Source organism: Amblyomma maculatum, chromosome 2 (assembly GCF_055883805.1).
Source record: "Amblyomma maculatum isolate TAMU_Amacu chromosome 2, ASM5588380v1, whole genome shotgun sequence".
NCBI classification, from domain to species: domain Eukaryota; kingdom Metazoa; phylum Arthropoda; class Arachnida; order Ixodida; family Ixodidae; genus Amblyomma; species Amblyomma maculatum.
Genome location: NC_139345.1, coordinates 51975155 through 51995593, shown reverse-complemented (window position 1 = coordinate 51995593; position 20439 = coordinate 51975155). Strand labels below are relative to the sequence as shown.

The window sequence follows — 20439 nt, the reverse complement described above, 5'->3', positions numbered from 1 at the left end:
CACCACCCCGGCGGGGTGTTATGCATTACCAATAGACTGAATTGATGAAGTGCGATTGAACTAAGAAAAAGATCGCAGCTTATGCTGGTTAAATGTGTCCATTTATTTATATACAGCCTAACAATGCTGCTCAGAACAATACATTTGATATAACAACGGTCTACCACAGAACTGTCAGGTATTTCATGTTTTCTCAGATGGTAGAATAAACCGCTTATAACAGTGCTGCCGTAGCGCATTATCGGTTATAGCAGTTAAATCTGGTTACTCAGAGCCAACCTTGAAAGAAACAAAAAAAAATGCTGGGGTTCAAACGCACTGAACCGAGTTTAGAGAGCGGAAGCTCGATTAAGCATGGTCAGACACGGTTTGCTGTGGTTTAGCGTGTTTACATGAATGCGACAGCTAGCGCATCGCATCGCATCGCAACCGGTTCCTAGCGCATCGCATTCATGTAAACAGGGGTAATGCGCTAGGAAAGCGCATCGCATTAATGCGCCAAGCAGGGCTGGCTTTAGAGGGGCAAGTCGACTAACCCCTCTCAATCTCAATAGGCGACACCGCGTTCCACCACCACCACGCTAGAGATGATGCGCTACATGTAAACGCTGTCGCACCACATTACCGTGAGGCGCTGCTAAATGCGATGCGATACGAAGCGCTACTGTCGCCTTCATGTAAACACGGCTCATGACTGTTTAGCGAACGTCAAGGACACGCAGCCGAAGCACTGGTTCCTGCGTGCGACTCCTCCATGGCTGTTCTCGAGGACTCCACTAGCCGGGTGAAGACGACACGAATGGGTCAAGGGCACTTTGAAGGGGGAGGTGTCAGGAGGCGAGCCAGATGAGCAGCAGTGATGGTGGAGGGGAAAAAGTATGCACAAGCAACTGGAAGGCAGTGGGGCATTGCCTCACGCAATGCTGTATATTTGAGGACATGTCTACCGGATACGAATAATGTTTTGAGGACATTACAGATAAAAAACGAAGTGAGATGAGGATGAAGGAACTTTACTGAGGGCCAACATATAACCGAGTGAAAAAGAATGTTTGCTTCGCTAAGGCTCGTTCTTCACCTGCCCAGACGCAGTGAAACGAAGCGCTCCAGGAAGAAGAGGAAAGAAAGGCAAAGGAAATACGGAACGATAATGACAATGTTACATGATTACATAATTTGTTCTGTATCCATCCGCCCTCATATATGGTCAGTTGGCGAAGTGTGCTATGTCGCACCACCCGAAGTTGCAGGTCAGTGGGGATGGGTTTTACTTTGCATTTTGTGAAGGACGTGTGCTTGTTCTGTGTTGAGTGACACTTGAGGTTGGGGTACTATTTCGTGGGTTGCTCTGATATTGGGACAGGTCCAGCTATTTTCTCCTTGTATACTTTACGGCGTATTGCATCGAAGTTGCATTCGGCCAGGGATATTTTTGTTTTGCTCGGAAATATGATGTTGCACCGTGGTTGAGGGCCTTAATTTTTCATGTAGCTGGAGCTGGAGTGGGTGTTTATGTGTGTGCCAATAGGGGGGGGGGGGGGGGGGGGGCTTAATTCATTCTCGTTTCAGGATGCCGCGTCCTTGCGCTGCACAGGACCGGCGCGTTACTTCCCTGTCTCTGTGTTGTTTTATTAGTTCAGCTAGAATGAGAAAGACACCCGTTCTCTTTAGCGAAGAACAGAAGCCTAAGAAAAAAAAAAAAACAAATAACGCAAGCAACAAGCAACGAGCCCCATACCTAACACACACTAACACAAACTGTAAATCTGTAATCTTCGCTCAGCACCTTCCACAAGGCCATCGTTCATCTACACTCGTATATAGCTGAAATGAGCGGCTTCAGCGTATGAATTCATCGTCTCAGCACGTGGAGGCTGAACGACAGCGGCTACGAAAACAGGACAATTATTCTGAAGCTACTTGACAGTCGTGACAAAGTGCGCATTTTAAAACGATACCCTGGTCTAAAATGGTCCACCTACTCGATCAATGAAGCTTTGTCTACACCTGTCCGAGAAGTAAGAACGACACTGTGTAAAAAATAACAGAACGCAAGAAAACCGCGACCGCAAAAAAAAAAAAAAAAAAAAAAAATATATATATATATATATATATATATATATATATATATATATATAAATATATATATATATATATATATATATATATATATATATATATATAAGTCATTCTGGTTTATGCTAAATTCGGAACACTCGCTTTTTCGTCTTTGGCATTTTTTGGCATTTGGTAGCGTTAGGCTGCCCTGAATGACTGAGATATATTAAACGATGTCCCCGCTTGCACCTTTAAGTTAACGCTCAACGGTCTTAATCCAATGTTGCATGTAAATGAACATGTGCAAAGGGGGAGAGTTGTACACGTGTGCAAAGAGAGAGAGGGGAGGGGGGGGGGGGGCACGCAACCGCACGTGAGGACGCGCAGCACTCGAAACCACTTTCGCTGACATTCTTATGAATGCTCTAAACATCGTAAACAAATTTGACAGAGTGGAAGCTGTTGTCGGTTATCAGCCAGATACAGCTGTCATAAGCGGACCTGGCGGCACTCTAAATGTTACGGAGACACTTAACTCACATTGAGCGTGGAATGTGACAGCGTCAGAAGATCGTTATTCTTGTGCATGTTTCTGAGTAACCATACGGGCTCGGGGTTTCTCTCTCTCTCTCTCTCTCTCTTAACATTTATAGTCGGCTGCGGATTCAACCCAATGACTTCGGTTTGTTTTTCCATAGCAGTAGACACAAACAGCATGTGTTCTGGCTTCATTGCAGACGCACGTATCTTCCTAGACACGTCCGCATGCAACTGAGCACATATAGTAGGTTGTGGATCCAACCCAGCTCGGCTGCTTCACGTCACGCATGAGTCATGACGTCAAACACCTCAGGAATCAGTCAGCGCCCGGCTGTGTCAACTGTCAGAGCCACTACCGACTCGGCCATATTGCGTGGTCCTGTGACGTCACACACCATGCCGATTAGTCAGCACTCGGTCATTCTATACGTGACACTGTGACGTCATCAACACGTCGACCAATCGGGTAATTTCGTGACTTCAGTATAGAATTTGCTGACAGCACTGGGCATTTCTGCTTATGTGGACTTTATTGCCGCCGTATATAGATTTAATGTTTTTAAAATGAAGGAACCGTCCCGGAATATGCGATTGTGAGTAGGAGCAGGGAAACGACAGGTAGGATTATGGCGTTTCATTGCTTTTTAGATATCGAATACCTCATAACAATGTAGAACCTGAGGTGCCAAGTATCGAGGCAGAGTAGTGTATACAGCCTTTACAAGTTGAAGTCGCCCACATTGTTCCAGTTATGGGCCGCCTGACGCTGAGCCACTTTTTTTTTTCAGGAATAGCTCTCAGAATAGATGCAATTTCGTAAATTCAAAAAAATTAATTTTCAACTTCTTTTGAGCTCGTATATGCTTTTCCGCTCAGCTGGAAAGAGCCGAAACTAGCCAAAAAGGGTTCTTTTACTGCGAGCCTTTCAGTTGAAATTAAGACAATACGGAAGCGCCGATGCCTCGGAACCAAATCGTGACAATATCCAGAAGTGTAACGACAGAACAAATTAGATTTGCCATCATTGAGACAGAATAAATTTTCACATTTTTCTGAGATCGACAGTGTTTTGTTGCGAAATGCTCATGACGTTTTGGCTTCTTGTTTTTGTCGAAAGCAGTTATCACCAGAAGTCGAGAATATAGTCGCCGTAAATGCTGAAAAAAAAAAAAAAAAATGGATGTGCTGGGAAATCCTTGTTACACGCAGCATTGCAACAGGAATCGATCGACAGTCGCAAAGGTCTTGTGATCAGGTGTCATATATTGATCCGGTGAGCCCTACGAGGCACGCTGCTGGGAAGCTTGAAAACGGCGATCAGACGCCGTTGTGACTACGACAGGGGTCTGCTGGACCATCTCAGTCACGTGATCACGAGAACATATGGCTCTCCGTTGCTCTCTCTCCCACCTCCCCTGGATAAATGTTGATTATACCAGCTTCAAACCTCTATATAAAAGCCAGGCGCTCTGTTAGCAAGCTGTCTTTAGACGAAGTGGCCAGCTCTGCTCAAAACCCGCAGTGGCTGTCCAACTCACAGGCGGCGCAACCTTTTGTTAACCGCCTCAAGAGACCACGAAAAATTTCTTTGCTTTCGAAACGCACATTTGATAATCCTATTTAATAAAGAGCTCTGGGCGAGAGTGGGATTTCTCCCTGCACTTGAAGGTGGTGGTGGTGAAAACATTTATTGATTCTTGAGCCTTATTATTGTCTATATGGATGGGACGGCTCGATATCGCGTAGGGTGGCCGGGAGCTTGTGGCTCTCAGCGACTCTTAAAGCCCAGCCCACCAGCTCCTTTTGTGCAGCTGGGTCCGAGCCGGACACCGTGATCTCCCATCGCTCTATGCCTGTTAGTTGCCAATTGCGGGGTGGCTGGAGCTCAGAGCAGATGTAGAGGATATGGTTAAAGTCTGCCTTGCGTGCTCCGCAGAGGGTGCATACAGGGGAGAAAATGCCAGGGTGGATATGGGCAAGGTGTGCTGGAGATAGAAAGGTACGGGATTGGAGCTGGTGCCAGGTCACGTGCTCGAGTTTAGAGAGAGATCGGTGTGGGGGCGGATATTGGAGTCATTGCTCCCTGTAGGTGAGAATAATTTCGTTATAGGTAACCAGGCGTTCGCGTGCACTGCATGGGTCTGTAGCTGGCCCTGCTTGGTTGACGTGCGCTCGAGCTGTGTTGTGGGCAGCTTCATTACCAGGGTTGACCGCATGAGCCGGTACCCATAGGAGTGCAACTGATCTGGTCAGGGGTTGAATACAATTGAGAATTTTGAAAACAGGCGTGTGAATCCCGCCTCGTGCTAAATTGCGGATTGTTGTTTTTTAATCAGTAGAGATTAGTGTGGCAGTGGTTGAGGAGGTTACCAAGGCAGTTGCGGCTTCTTCTGCCTCTAACGAGGATGCAGCTTTAATCGAACCAGAAACTATACGGTGAAGTGTGTTCGAAACCACCCTCAAGGCATAGGCTTGATGGGTAGCATATTCTGCGGCATCCACATAGACTGCGCTGGTATCTGACAGTGTTTGTGCAGCGCCGCGGCTCTGGCCTCTCGCCGAGCTAGATGATTGACCGGGTGGACGTCTTTTGGGAGTGGACGGATTGGGATTGAATTGCTCCCAAGATGGAGTGAATGGGTGCGAGGGAGCTTATAGGATTGAGGCCTAGGGAAGAGCGAATATGCTTCCCTGTTGTGGTGGATGATAGGCGTTCAACTTGTGCTTCGATAAGCTCATCTATAGAGTAGTGTGAACTCCCACAAAGCGCAGACGGGCATTGGACGTGTGTCTGGGGAGATTTGGGGCCGTTTTATTGACTTTCCTGATTAGTGAATTTACTTTTTCTTCCTCCACCTTGGAAAAAAAAAACATGTATGGAAGGAAATACACCACTCGACTCACCACGAACGCTTGTATAAGGCAGCGGAAGTCGTGCTCCCGCATTTCCCGGTGACGGTAAGCAATTCGTCTAATCAGTCTCATGGTCTGGTGGACTGTGAATTCCGCTCCGCAGAACCTAAAAGTGCGTGAAAAAGGACATAGAGAGCTTGAGACATTGAAATAAAAATTGGCGATCTGCAGTCGAAGACTCATCTACAAGCAGAAGACAGATAAACGTGCCTAAATAGAACTTTTATAGAGTCGAACGCTGAGCTAGTCGAGAACGCTGAGAACTTATCGTGCAAAAGTCGCTCAAAGCTTTTGGGTACTAATTCGCTGAATTTTTTTTTTATATAAAACGCAGAAACATGAGGACGCCTGCTTGGTTCTGAGCTCACTGCTCATGACACCGATAAATTAAAGACATCTGCCCCATATATCTAGCTGCAACACTGCGGGGCGAGGAGTGCGCGGGTCTCGCGCGTACCCCACGTGTCCTAGGTACCTACTGATGTGTTATTCAAAAGCGCTGATATATACATTATCGCAAGGTCAGCGTACCGTCTCCCATGAAAGGAGATATAGAATAAAAAACTCTAGAGAAAACAAAATTATACTAGATTTGCACTGTGATACGGTCCGGTGGCTCAGTATGTAGGGTACTTAAAGATGTCGGCTGTCAGAAGCAATAGATTTTGGCAATTGTAATGAGTGTGTTCGGATTTTGTAAAATCTTTTCCTTTGAGTAGGCTGCGAATTGGACCCGAGGAGAGAAAAACGATATAGGAGCTCGGTTTTCAGTCTGTGATGGAAAAACATGCGCGCCATTACTTTGCACGGCATGAGGAGTACAGTCCTCATTCGGGGAAAACTCACTGTGTGTTTGTGCATGTGCGCATGCGTGTGTGTACGTATCCGGGTGAGAGGGGGGGGGGGGGGGGCGTGCTTCTACGTTCCAAGCACCCTCCAGTGCCCACACACCGACATTATCAACCTAATCTGTCCTCGGCTGGAATATAAAATAACTGAATAAGAGCATGAGGCTGAAGCCCAGTTTAATAGATGAACTGAACGACGAGAAATGACATGCTAAGTCCTGACTCTTTTAACACGTAAGACGACGTCCACGCAACTTCGCGCTTTCTGCCGAACAGCAGCGCGAGACGCTCGCGTCGCGACTCGCAAGACAGCGTTTGTTCAAGAGGCCGCAGGCGCTAGCTTCAGCAACGCGAAAAGACTTTCCTGTTTTGTCTGTCCTTGGAAGCCTCCTCGTCCATTCTTTTCTTGTCTTTCGCATAAATTTTTCATTTCCAGACACTAACGGTTGCGCAGTGCCTGCCATAACGTCGAGGGCAGAAAATGCCTTAGGATTTCATTTCTGCCGACACTGCATGCCCTTACCCTCTTCGTAATTTTGCGTCGTCATTTTTCTCAGCATGAATGCAAGGTCAGGAAGATAAGAAAGGAAGCGCACACGTCTTTGATCCGCTATGCAACGAAGTTTCCTTTTTTGTGGAAAAAAAAAAAAATGTCACATAGGTTAATTCGCTACACAGTGAAATGGAATAGATGAAGGCCATGGTCTAATTCACATCAATGCATGTATGTCTCCACTCACATTAAACTCTGCGGATTGCGCATGCCTTGCTGTAGTGTTCTAAAACATGCAACTTTCTCTCTCTCTCTCTCTCTCTCTCTCTCTCTCTCTCTCTCTCTCTCTCTCTCTCTCTCTCTCTCTCTCTCTCTCTCTCTCTCTCTTTCTTTCTTTCTTTCTTTCTTTCTTTCTTTCTTTCTTTCTTTCTTTCTTTCTTTCTTTCTATCTTTCTTTCTTTCTTCATCGTCTTCTAAATGATCCGGAACCGTTCATCATTTCACGTCAGAACTTTACTAGAACCCTGCATTTTTTTTTTATTTTTATTCTACACAGCTCTCTTTCAGTCTTTCGCTCAAGAATTCCCTTTCCTACGCAGAGTAGCATGCCAACGAAGTTTTAACGCCGGCTAAATTCTCTCGTTTTCATTAAAGTCTCGCTCTTTCTCCTCTCCTTTTGTTCTACTTGAAAAACAAATAGTTTACTTGTTTTCTGGGATTCCCTACCATTGTTTAGTTCCGTTGCTGCAGTCGTCAGCTGATTATTTCCGCTACGGCACTTTCGCCATTCGCCACTACTGCAACATGTGCGACGAGCTCCGAGACAAAACAGCGACCGATCATCGTCACTATTGCCCGCCGCCCATTGTGCCCGCCCATGTTCCATCTTCTTGACTTTCCATTTGCCGTGCGACCAGGGGCACGTGGAGGTTGCCACTTTTCTCCGAAGTATCTTCTATAAGCACGGACTCTCAGCACTCTACGGTACATGCAAGTCACGCACAGTTCGGGCTCATTACGTTGCCGCACATAAACACACTCTGTCGCGAAAACAAAAGCATGATAAAACTCGCATCCTTCACGAACTTGCTCTTAAGCTCTGTTGTTGGGGGACCGCCTCATTACTTCGACGTCCCAGTCCATTCGTGCACTAATTATCTGGAAGGAGACGTCAGTGCCTCGAGGCCTTTCATTTTGAACTACAGAGTGAAACCAGTCCGGATGTTACATAAGGGCTATTTCGAGACAATGAACCATTACATGCGCAGTTGCAGCATTGAATTCGCTGTGCAGACAATGAGTGATGGCGCGTCGGTACGTGGCCAAAATCAGCTTACTGTTGTTCATTTTCTTCTTTATTTTTTCGTTATCATGCTCTTGCTGACTAATAAGTAGGCAATTCGAGGCACGTGTGAAAGTTGTGGAATTAAGGTGCGACGTAAGACGCTGCGGTTGGGCGTGAGCATGCGCATTTCAGGCCCGTTATTTAGAGCTCCACAAAAGTGACTTGGCGCTAATCTAACGCTTATTCCTATCCCTGGTTTCATAAGCTATGTCCGCGGCTCAGTATGCGTGGTGGCGAACAGTTCAGTGAGCTAGCGATGCAATCGCAATGCGCGGCACAGAACACCGCGTTACTTTGCTAGTATATGCTTTCGTGACCGCAGTCACGCGTTGGTATGGGGCTTGGACAGGTTGGTCACCGTTCCGCCGCTTGCGGCGGGGGCTGGCCTGTCACCGAATTTTTATCTGTTGTAGGCCGTCATTGCACCCGCCATCGCTTCGGTGGTGGACGACGGCTGTTGTTGCGGCGCGCGTCTTTCTCTCTCTCTTACTTTTCTTTCTTCTCTATTTTCTCTTCTGTCTGCACGAGGCAGCGGAGGTGGCTCAGCTACAGAGCCAGTAGCAGGCCCGTGCATTTTCTTTTCCTTCTTCCTACAGCCACAACAACAACAGTCACGCGTTAGCGCCTTATGTCAGCAGAAGGTCTTTCCTTTCTTTCTTTCTTTCTTTCTTTCTTTCTTTCTTTCTTTCTTTCTTTCTTTCTTTCTTTCTTTCTTTCTTTCTTTCTTTCTTTCTTTTCTTTCTTTCTTTCTTTCTTTCTTTCTTTCTTTCTTTCTTTTTCCCGAGCGTCTCATGCGTATCGCCTGTTGCGATCGCCTCGTCTACCCCGCCCGTCTCGAGTTCCCTTGGGTCAGAAATGATGCTGAAATGAACAGTGCGAGCTTTCTTAACATACCACAAACTAAGGTCAACATAGGCAGAAAAAAAAAGATTTATTTTTATTGAGAAAATTTCACTTTTGAGTCTTGTACATATGACGTGGGCACCAGGCCATAACAGTGTGACAGTCAGGGAAGTTACTCATAGCCTGGCAAATGCCTCTCTCAATGACCCCGTGTTACCTATTCTCCCGGCAGCTTACATCACAGCTGCCCGATTTCGTAAACGCATCTTATTAGGCGCGCAAACTGGATCTCTATTCAATTCTGATAATTACCTGCATCTCTGGTGTTCGTGGATAAGGAAATCATGCAAATCACAGCAGCTTGAGGACTCTCTTAACAAGGCTGCGCTGCCGTATCCCACACCTAAATTTCTATACTCACAGGTTTGGTTTGAAGCTTACTCCGGCCGCGCATACTGTGGTGAACAGGAATCAACTGAACATTTCTTGCTGTTTTGCCGCCGCTTCACCATGACGAGAAGGTGATTGTTGCAAAAGCGGTTTAACAGCTTGGTCTCAGTTTGAGCAGTGCACTCTTATTGTCCTTTGGCATCATCAGACTTGGGCACGGCCAAAGGTCTGTTTTTAGCGCATTCTATAAACTTCTTACTGAAATTTAGCGTCTGCTTTGCTAATATATTTCTTTAATCACTTGGCTACAAATTCCACACGTTCATTTCCTGTGAGTTTTAGGATTTGTCCTTTTCGTGGTTCATCTTCTTGTTTACTTTTCTCTTTCCAAACAGTCGTTTTATTTTTAGCCATGTAGATTCGCATCTCAAACAATATCTCTACACCCCAACTCTTGGTCGATTCCTCTGTTGGGTATGTGCCATCTGTTACGAGGGTAACAACAACAAAAACAACAACACTAGACGGTTTTGTTTCGGGTGTTCTTTTCTACATGTGCGTGAACATGAGAAGAGTTATCGAATAGAGGACTGAATATCATCCCGTTTGATCCGTGATGGCGCGAAAAGTTAGGTTGGTTTGGTTTGTGGGGTTTAACGTCCCAAAGCGACTCAGACTATTAGAGACGTACGAAGTAGTGGAGGACTCCGGAAATTTCGACCGCCTGGGGTTCTTTAACGTGCACTGACAACGCACAGCACACGGGCGGCTTGCTTTTCGCCTCCATCGGAAAACGGCCGCCGAGGCCGGGTTTCGGTCCCGCAGCCTTGGGAACAGCGCCGTAACCACTGCTCCACCTCGGCGGGGGCGCGAAGAGTTATATGCGAATGTGACAGTATGAACAAGATGACAATAGAAGATAAGTAGATCGAATCGATTATTCGAGGTTCAAAGCAGGTGAGATTGCGGTTTCCTTGGACGAATATTTCAAAGCCTATGGTCACTGCGAAGTCGCACATCACGCTGCTGCGTTCGATCAACTGACAGAGAGGCATAAAGACTGACTGACGGACTGACGGACGAGACAAGGAGATGCTGCCATCCGTAGGAATATTTTCCTTGATACTGTACAGAATTTTGACATTGTCCAGAGAAAAGGATTTATTTTTTATCTAATTGGGAATCCAAGACTTGCCGTCGTTTTTCGTTTTTCTTTTTTTTTTCATAGAACTGGCGCCCGACCTATTTAAATACTATAGTAGGACGTGGTCAGTGACACCGAAGCTCCCTCAATCGGCTCCCTCCCACAGACGTCATTGCGGAGAGCTTCAGAAATTTCGACCACCTGGGTTTCTGTAAGATGCACTGACCACGTGACTAGGGGGTTTGTTTAACAACTGCTTCGCCGGCACTTGGTTACTCAGCCTCGCTAGGTATGATGCACCTGCCCGCTCGACTGCATCAACGCTCAGGCGCAGGCTTCAAACTGATGTGTAGCCATGGTTAACAAAGCTTACGCTCGGATAACTAGGTTTAACTGGAATCGACATCCGCAATTTCTTTACGTCAGCCTTCCCCCAAAACACGAATAACCACAAATGAATAAAGAGCTGGGTTGCTACATAGCCTGTTCTTTGAATGTGGTGGTGGCTAGTGCCAACATCTGTAGTAAAATAAAACTACCGATTTTTATCTCGTAATTTGTTTCTTCTTTCGATACAATTGGGTTCTTTAACATTCTAATCTATTTTATGTCTTGTCTAGGCTCTAAGCAGCATTTTTTTTTATTGGACGAATGGTCCATCGATAAGATGCGGTTCATTCGATTTGCGGCGTTCATATCAATTTGATGCTCGAGTGTGGGAAACATGGCGAAGCTCGGAAAAGTTCAGCAAACCTTAATTTAATGCCCAATCTCGGAGGCCGTGACTCATGCGTCTATAGTTTTGACCCCTCTCAACTGCTGATACGTTAAAGTTATGTTCTTCTCGGTCATCGTCAGTAGCGAAACGTAACTTTCGTGCACATAAAATGACGGTCATAGACTTTATGCACTGACTTTGTGTTGCGTGTCCTTTAGTGGCGGCCTGTGCTGAGTCAGCGCCGCCTCAAACGCTTCATTGTTTTGCGCAGTTATGTTTTTTACCAATAATTTCGTGAAAATGTTCGATTCGGTTCTGTCACAACGTAAACCTTGTTCAGTTCGGTTTTTACGAGAAACACCCTTCGTATTCGATTTGGGTTTGGATAAATAAGTGGGTACAGTATTCGCACCTCTAAAGTTTTGTGCAACTCTTGTGTCGTCGAACACAAGGCCTCACACGGGTTGCAAAGGCTCCGCCAGCCACCTCAAAAGCGTTTCCAAGCTGGTGTTTGAGCTCACAGCACTCCAGCAAAAGAAACAATGGGGCCCGTCCGGGATTTGAACCCGGGACCTCTCGCACCCAAAGCGAGAATCATACCCCTAGACCAACGGGCCGCACGCCAGTCGTGTAACGAGCATGCATAGAACTTCGTCCTGTTGTAAGGGACCCTGAAATCCGGTTTTGAAAATTTTATTTTTCTTATTTTTATGACGGCCTTGATTTAAATTAATATTCAGGTCGCCCTTCACTGCTGCTTGTTGAAATTCTAGAGGCATTGAGTCTACTTCCGCACGCGGTTGGACAGTATGTTTCTCTCTTTCAGATGGGGAAAAACTGAAGTGAAAAATAATAAATATAGCTTGAACAACGGCTTCCTTTAGGTACTTTCGTGTTTTTTTTTTAGTGACCGCCATTTAGTGGGTAAGGAACAGGTGCATAATTTATGTAGAAAGGTAGGCTAGTTTGTGGGCTTTAACAAGAAACGTTTACTGGGATAGCAATTTTACACTTAGCAGTGAAGGTGTTTAATTGCCGTGAACGCCTTTATTAAAGACAAAAAAAAAAAAAGTCCTTTATAGCTGTTGTGGGCACTAGCCTAAACTTTGAGATGATGGAGACAGGAGACACAAAACACATTGCTGTTCAGCGATGTGTTCTGTGTCTCACCCACAACTGGAATCAAACCAATTATCCCAGAATGATTCCACTTTGCAGAATCTTTTATCGAATGTGCTGAACAGCTGGACGACGAGTGATAATAACAGGCGTTAAAGCTGCTCACCGATACTTGTTAAGCCAGTTTATGAAAACTAATCATGAGTCAGTCGCCCTTGGCACTCAATATCTGCATGGCTTAAACAGAGCTGCAGGCCACTGTATACGGTTCCAATGACTTCGCTCTATACTGTGTCATTTTCGGCAAAAAAAGAAAAAACGAGAAGGGAGACGAAGCGGACAATTATGGTCTTCAGCGCCGAGAACTAAGGATGATTTTCCTTACGAAACTAAACAAGTCCCAAGTGGCAAAACAATGTGCTTATGAAGAAAGGCATCGGCTGTGGAGCTTCTGGCCGTCTCATCGTTATGAATTTCTTGATTTTATTGATCTCCAATTACTTCTGTACTTTCGCACAGACTTTTTCGCCATATGAGATCTGTCTACCATCGTCTTCGACCGACCACGTGTTCAGCAGTATACACGATAGCACTTAGATCATACGAGTCCGCGCTGAGTCATTTGTGGCTTAGTTTAAAAAGTGCAGCCCTATCTGTAAGAGTTCTCAGTTTATGCAGACGAGAGAGCATATGACGGTCGCGGAACAGAATCTCCTGGACAGGTGTTTCTAGTAATGAACAGTATGGTTTCGGCACCGTTGCGTAGGATCGCCCTTCAATAAACCTTTGATATGCTTACCTCAGAGACACTGAATCCATCGAAAAACTTTAAACCTTCCTAAAACCACGCCGCACTGGCCCAGTACAGCTACAGCATTCGACTGCTGAACCCAAAAACGCGGAATCGAATCTTGACCGCGGTGGCCGTTTTTATGTGGAGGCGAGAAGCAAGGCGCCTCTCTACTGTTCAGTGTCACTGCACGTTAAAGAACCTCAGAGGGTCGAAATTTCCAGAGCCCTCCACTACGGCGTCTGGACGCTAAACCTTCTAAACCTAACCTAACCTAAAACCTTCTTACGTTCCCTTTAAGATGTGTGCGGTGTGCGTCGAACTTAGTTTGACCACCTTAAGGGCTTTAGGCTTGTTCACTAGCTTTTCTAGGATGCATATTCACCTCTGTTCAATGACCGCATATCTGTTATTCTTCTTGAATTCTTTTATTTTGCGATTTTCTGTGAGGAAGAGTTTAAGGGGAGAAATAACTACAAATATTTCATTCTTTCTCCCCTTAAATCATTCCTCCGTGCAGAAAGGCATGCTAATTTAACGCCGCCGAAATTCGTCTTCAATTAAATAGCTTCTCTCTCTTTCCGCAGACCTATAGTTTCCTCCCAAAAGCCCTTGCCATCCGCAATACATTAGAACTGAGATATCAATGCTCTCTAAGACTTGACCGCCGTGGGCTTGGGACAAGATTGAATACTAAGGGGGGCATGCCACTGTCAACCATTCATATTTTGCTGTTTATCGCACTGCTAGTTTTAACCATGTGTATATTTTGCGTTTTCCCAAGAACTGTGATAGCACCCACTTGTTACACATGTTTATATGTTTGTAATTAATTTTCTTAAAACAGCGATGTGCATTAGCGCGGTAGTATGCCTAACTGTATTCGACACTTTTTTTTTTGCACTTCTGGGCTAATTTTTTCGGAGAAAAATACTCCCCAGTTTGTCATTCTTAGTCACCAGGAATTGACCTAAATGTACTATTGCTAGATCTAAGCTGCCCTTCCACCACTCTTTGCATGATAGTAAAATGCTCCCAAATTTGTCATTCTTATAGTCACAAGGAATTGACCTAAATGTACTATAGCTTGATCTAAGCGTCCAGCCCACCACTCTTTGTATGATAGTAAAATGGTCCCCAATTGGTTATCTTATAGTCACCAGGAATTGACCTAAATGTATTATAGCTAGATCTAAGCTGCTGGCCCACCACTATTTGTATAATAGTATCTGAAATCACCCCTACTCAGTCTACGAATGATATGTAGATAACTCGGGATCTCCATGCCCCCACTTGACCGATATCGCCCATGGCGAAGGTTGCGTATTGGTACATGAGTACTGCAGTGCACTATAGCAGCACAAGCGAGGCCTGCTCCCATATCTATATCTTGAGCACTGAGGCAGGGCTTGAATCTAGCTATTTCCATGTGGTGCCACATGAATGCATCAAACCGCGTCTGAAGCTGCCCATATCACGCAGAGCGGTAGTTGACAATATCGCCTCAGCAGAGATAACGAGATGGGAAAGGAGATCCGTCTGACGTCATGCAGCTTTGTGCTGCGCGTTTGAGGCTGAAACCGACTGGCATGTACCGAAGTGGGCACGATCACTCGCCATCCCAAAAATACCGACTTTTATCTTTTTTTTTTTATTGCCTAATTTATTATCAGATTTTACACATAAAGAACATACTCCACACACACACACTCACAGAGAGAGAATATTACGCGACAAATACACAACATGGGTTAAAACCGCGCGATTTGGGCTGATCCATTACAAATCAGTCATTTGCAGCAACACTTCCATTCTCGGAAGTCACTCAGGCACTTCGTCTCATGTCTTAAGAACTTCAATAACACTCGCAACGGCTTCGCGACAATACTGCCATATTTTCCTCACATCAATATCTGCATGCCTGAAAGCCATTCTGGACCGCCAGATTCTCTTGGAGCTCGGGCTCACACAGATTAGTGGAGTGTCCGAATTTGGACGACTTTGTTGGCATTGCCGCGCAGAAAGCGACAGCGCTGAATACCTCACACCGGCTGTGTTCTGTTCTGAAACCGTATCCGCTTTGAAGAATCGAGCAAGTGCTGCTTTTCCTTCAGCGCTGTAGCCGTCAACGACACCGATGAGGTCTTGATTTCCAAGAGGATTAAAAAAATTGGGGCCCGTCCGGGATTTGAACCCGGGACCTCCCGCACCCAAAGCGAGAATCATACTCCTAGACCAACGGGCCGCATGACGACATTGAGATAACACACAGGAACGCACCGTGCGGTATGCCCTTAAATCCGGTTTTGATGATTTTTCTTTTTTCTCAGGGGGAAGTCATCTCAGTATTCATGAAGCCATTTTCTGCTGCATGCTGCAATCCTGGAGGCTTCGCATATTTTTCCACATTGTCCACCGATCTAGGTGCTCTTTTCTTTTACCTCTCTACTTTTGTTTATCTTGCAGTCCCCTTTCTCTGTATCATAACAAAAATAAGATATGGCAGGCAGTTCTTTTTGACTGTCATTTTGTCTGCTATAACCAAACCACAATGTCTGTAAAAATTTATTATCAGTCATAAAAAAATGGCTTAAGGATGTGAGATAGATATAAGATAGGTTCTTGCAACCCTTTGCATGATTTTACTTGAAATCACCGGCCTGCAGCGTAAAAAGCACCAACAATCTATGACTCGCTCATACCGCTTGTGCTTTCGCGTGCACCAGCCACGCGCCAGTATCATAAATAACGCTGACTCTTGTCTATGCGACATGGAGCATCAAGTTAGTGCGAATCTGACCTGTACGAGGTGGTATCACGCGACCACGTTTAATCGCAACTGTACCTGCGCATTTCACACATAGTGGAAGTTTGTCATCTCCGCCGAAGTTACGTAACATGGACGAAGGGCCAACTGTCGCCACGCAGCCATTTCCGCTTATGAGCCAACTGACGCGGAATGATGTGAAAATGGCCCAAGCCCAAATTTTGCTTGGAGCTCACACGGATTCGCAACTCCTCATGTACTTGTAGGAACGACTTCTAAAAAATAGACCGCGTTGGAATTCATATAACGCATCGCATGGTCGGATAGAGCGAAAGCGCAGAGTGCAGCGAATCGCCGGCTGGTGTCCCTCCTTGACCAGTCATATTTAGTGAGCGCCCATCTTTCACCGGCGCATACAGTAGAGCAGCAACCGTCAACTACTCGGTCATGATTTCCACGAGAATATCCTAAACGACATAGATCTTCAAAAGTAAGTAGTCCAATCTTTAAAAAAATGATAGATGGTTTGACTCCGCCAACCAACGCAGTATTGTGCGAAAGCTTCCAAATCTCAGTCCACCCTCGTTTAAGTACTTTCCGACCTAATTTTCGAGGAATGGGCCACCCATATTTTGGAGATGGCAAAGTTAGTTTTTATTTTGAGTCAAGTCAGCTTCCGTACTGCGCAATGCCAATTTTGGGAAAGGGCCCCCAAAATTGGGGGGGGGGGGGGGGGGGGGGGGAAGGAGTTTATTATTAAAACCTCCTCTTACACATTTAACGCGCCTAAAGATCAAAATGCGACAGCGATGTGCACCCCTTGCGAACGGATGGAAGTTTAATAAGGCAATGAACAGCGCAAGGAACAGCGCGATAGAGTGGCAGTAAAACAAGCTTGGTGACTGGCTGCGGCGATACTTACTATATACGCTCCGTATACGTAAAGGATGCAAGTGGATGCAGCTAGCACAGAACCGGGTTAATTGGTGAAATATGGGAGAGGCCTTCGCCCTGCAGTGGGTATAGTCAGGCTGATGATTATGATACGTAAATGAAGGGAGGAAGGTGGGAGTGAAAGAAGAGAGGGAGATAGAGGTGCCGTAGTGGAGGGCTATGATCCACCGCGCCATATTGGCTTTCGCCTCATCGCACGTTAGTGGTCCGAAGTGCCCTCTTGAATTGTTGCCCTGAGGTATACCGCGTCTGTCTTTATATGTTTTGACGAAGAATTCTTGAGAGAGGGAGGGAACAGAGCAAAAATGGCTTTAGTAGCCACATAGCGTATATGAGGTGGAATGCCTTTGTGCGCGTGCATGCATGATACTTCATGGCGTACCGATGGTATGAGCGCAGTGATACGAGTGGAATGACGCGCATTTCAGTGTGCGACAAATACGTGTGATACAGAACACATCTAGTCTTTCTACTCAAATCGAGACAGTTTTAACGACTTTATTTGTTTCCTATAATTGTATCGGGCTACCACAGTCGAGGTTATTTTCGCATGGTTGTCCATATCAAAATGACAAATATACGGATCCAAATCAGTCTACTACCTAGAGGACAGATTTCTGTATTCACAATGCGTAAATTCAATAAAAATGTTGCGTACCCATAAAACCGTCCATAATTTGAGTTATTGGAGTCAATATCAATGAGGTAGGACGGTTCAGGTATCGCTAACACAGCTCGTTTTCGCGTGCAATCTACGTTGATGCAATTCTTTTCTTTTTTTTTTTTAGGTGAAAATATTAAAGACCAGGCTGCGCAATCTCCACACGCATTCATATACAGTTATCATGGACTTATCCTTTGTCTCACGTCATGAGATTGAATCTTGTGGTGGGAAAAGTGATTTTCCGTCCTTCAAATTTGATATCATCAGCAGTGAATGCGATAATTTATAGCGAAAAAAAATAAAAAAAGAACACTTCCTCGTATGCATTAAGACCCTGAGTTACCAGAGTCCAATTGCATACGAAACCACGATTCGGACGCGCTCAGACCGATCTTAAGTGCATCGTATCATGAGGCGAGTAACCACAATATTCGCCGCTATTGCTTTAAAGTGCGAGTTTCAAAAATTATACGGGGCCTCTCCGGGATTTGAACCCGGGACCTCTCGCACCCAAAGCGAGAATCATACCCCTAGACCAACAGGCCACACGGTTGCACGGATGAAGCCCACTCGTAGACTGCGCACTTGCGTAATGATCCCTCGGTATCCGGTTTCGAGATCTCTTTCTTTTCTGATCACTATGCCGAGATTCATCTTTGTATTCATGAAGGCCTCCTGTGCGCGGCTGTTCTAAATTCTAGTAGCTATGCTTATCCGCTCACCCCACAGTGTGCTCTAGGCGCTATTTCTCTCTTTCAAAGATACGTGTTAACTTGGAGAACTACTTCCCGCTCTAGATCAATTCAGGTGAACACGTTACCGAAACAGCAGAGAACCGCACCGAATATGAAGCTTTACTTATCCTAAAACTTCTTGAGCTTTTTCAGCAAAATGGTAGCCAGTGGAAAAAAAAAAAAAAAAAGAACAGCCTTACTATATATATAGCCGTGAGTGAAGTTTACAGTGGTGGCCTTGCAAACTTGGTCTCATCTTCCGCCGCAGCCATTCGCGTGTTACATTCTAACCAGACACTTTTCACGCTGCATGTTGTAAATGGTCGTCTTCACCTTCTTTCATCCGTTCGTACCCCGCTTCCAAGTGCCAAATACTGGGGTTCAGTAGCGCTGCAGCTCTGGCTGGTCAATCGAGCAAAAGTTGACCAGTAAGGTTGGGCCAAGCGTGGCAATTTGGCGATTCACTCTGGCCTCTCATTCGCAGCACGTAGCAGATGTTTACGTCATCGGAGTCGAAATGACGTAAGGAGATGGGGGGGGGGGGGGGGGGACTGAACAGCTGTCATCACACACCCGCCATCTTCGCCTTTGGAATTCTAGTCCAGAAGACGCTAACCGAAGGGGAAAGGAACACTTTCTATTCGCAAGCTTTATGGGCTGTTTGAAGCGCTGCTTATAAATAAATATAGTTACCCGAGAGATGATCAGGCAGCCGCGATAGCATAACCTTCCTCTGCGTTGAGCTATTTTGTGCACAACAGTTGTGCTGCGGTGTCTGATGCTGCGTTAAAATATTCTTGCAAATTACCTCGGGGTGCATCAAATCTAACATTGGGGCAACTGAGACGAGTGTTCGCTGCCTAGCTAAACGCAAAATTACCTCTCAGTGCGCCGTACTAAGCCCGGGACGGCGTGAAAACATGCACATATGCACGTGTCGTGTTTCACAACAAAACCTGTCTGTGCAGGGGCGATCGAAATAGTCTGACGTAGGTATGGCGGGCATTCTGAGGAAAATATTCAGCATTCTCCAGAATTAACTTTGCGCAAAAGACGACGGGAGACAAGGAAGAAACACGCGTACGTTCACAAGCGGAGATTTAGTTTCTGTGTGTGTGCCTCGTCTGCGCGAGGTATATGCAAATTGCAAAATGCAAAATGCAAATGTCAAAAGCCCTGCAGCTAGCGCACGCGTCTTGGCGTGCAAGCGTCCGCGCGTTTGGTGTGGCAACAGCATCAGGCAAAGAAAGCAGCGCGGAAAAACCTGGTGCAATGGTACCGCAAGATCATAGACAGATGAATACTGATAGAATAGAGTTCGTGTTTTGAAGTTATTTAAGTTAAGACATCTGCGCATGGTCTCCATGTGTTCTGATCTTGTGTTACGTCGGATTGGAAGTCAAGCAGGGATTGCGAGAAAAGTTTCAATACTTGTCAAGTTCTACAATGCTAGAGAGTTCCAGCATTTCAAGACGCCGCAAAATTATCGTTCATACACATATATACGTACTGAATAGGTGCACGCTGAGCTCACAGCCACTCTCCTATTAATGCGGAAGCATTTCTTGCCTCATCATTGACGTGGCCAAGATGTGTAACCACGAGCTGTCAGTCATTATTCAACTAGTAATGATAATTAGTAGCAAATAGAGAAAATACTAATACATTCATTATTATAACGAATAAGTCCAAGCGTGGTTAACTTAAACAATCATAGTTAATAACCTACTTAATAACTATTTAACCTAATTTGAAACATTTCGTGGTAATTCCCGTACCAAATCTCAGCAAATCACCCACAAGTCATGACACTCTACGCCCGATTTCTCTCACCCCAACTATCTGACAGCTTGTATGAAAAGCTACCTGCCACTCGACTCTCCTGGTGGCTTGACCGTCATGTCTTCACAGCTTGATTTCCGAACTGGGTACAGACGTGAAGATGATCTTCACCTTTTTACCAATGACATAATACGTTGTTCACCTCACAGCCGTCTCGTTCGCACAATCGTAGCAACAAATACCACGAAGGCCTACGACATTCTCCACACGGCGATCCTCAACACCATAGAATCACTTCGAATTGCCTCCCAGCTTCGTCGAGCAATCCATGCTTTTT

At 45.6% G+C, this 20439-nt stretch overlaps 3 non-coding genes across 3 annotated transcripts; all 3 read right to left on the bottom strand.

The window, feature by feature from the left end:
* Positions 1-11837: 11837 nt before the first annotated feature.
* Positions 11838-11909, bottom strand: TRNAP-UGG (transfer RNA proline (anticodon UGG)). Its single transcript has one exon. It is a non-coding gene; the product is annotated as a tRNA-Pro (tRNA).
* Positions 11910-15374: 3465 nt separating this feature from the next.
* TRNAP-UGG (transfer RNA proline (anticodon UGG)) lies at positions 15375-15446 on the bottom strand. Its single transcript has one exon. It is a non-coding gene; the product is annotated as a tRNA-Pro (tRNA).
* A 2613-nt stretch (positions 15447-18059) lies between these two features.
* TRNAP-UGG (transfer RNA proline (anticodon UGG)) lies at positions 18060-18131 on the bottom strand. Its single transcript has one exon. It is a non-coding gene; the product is annotated as a tRNA-Pro (tRNA).
* Between the last annotated feature and the right edge of the window lie 2308 nt (positions 18132-20439).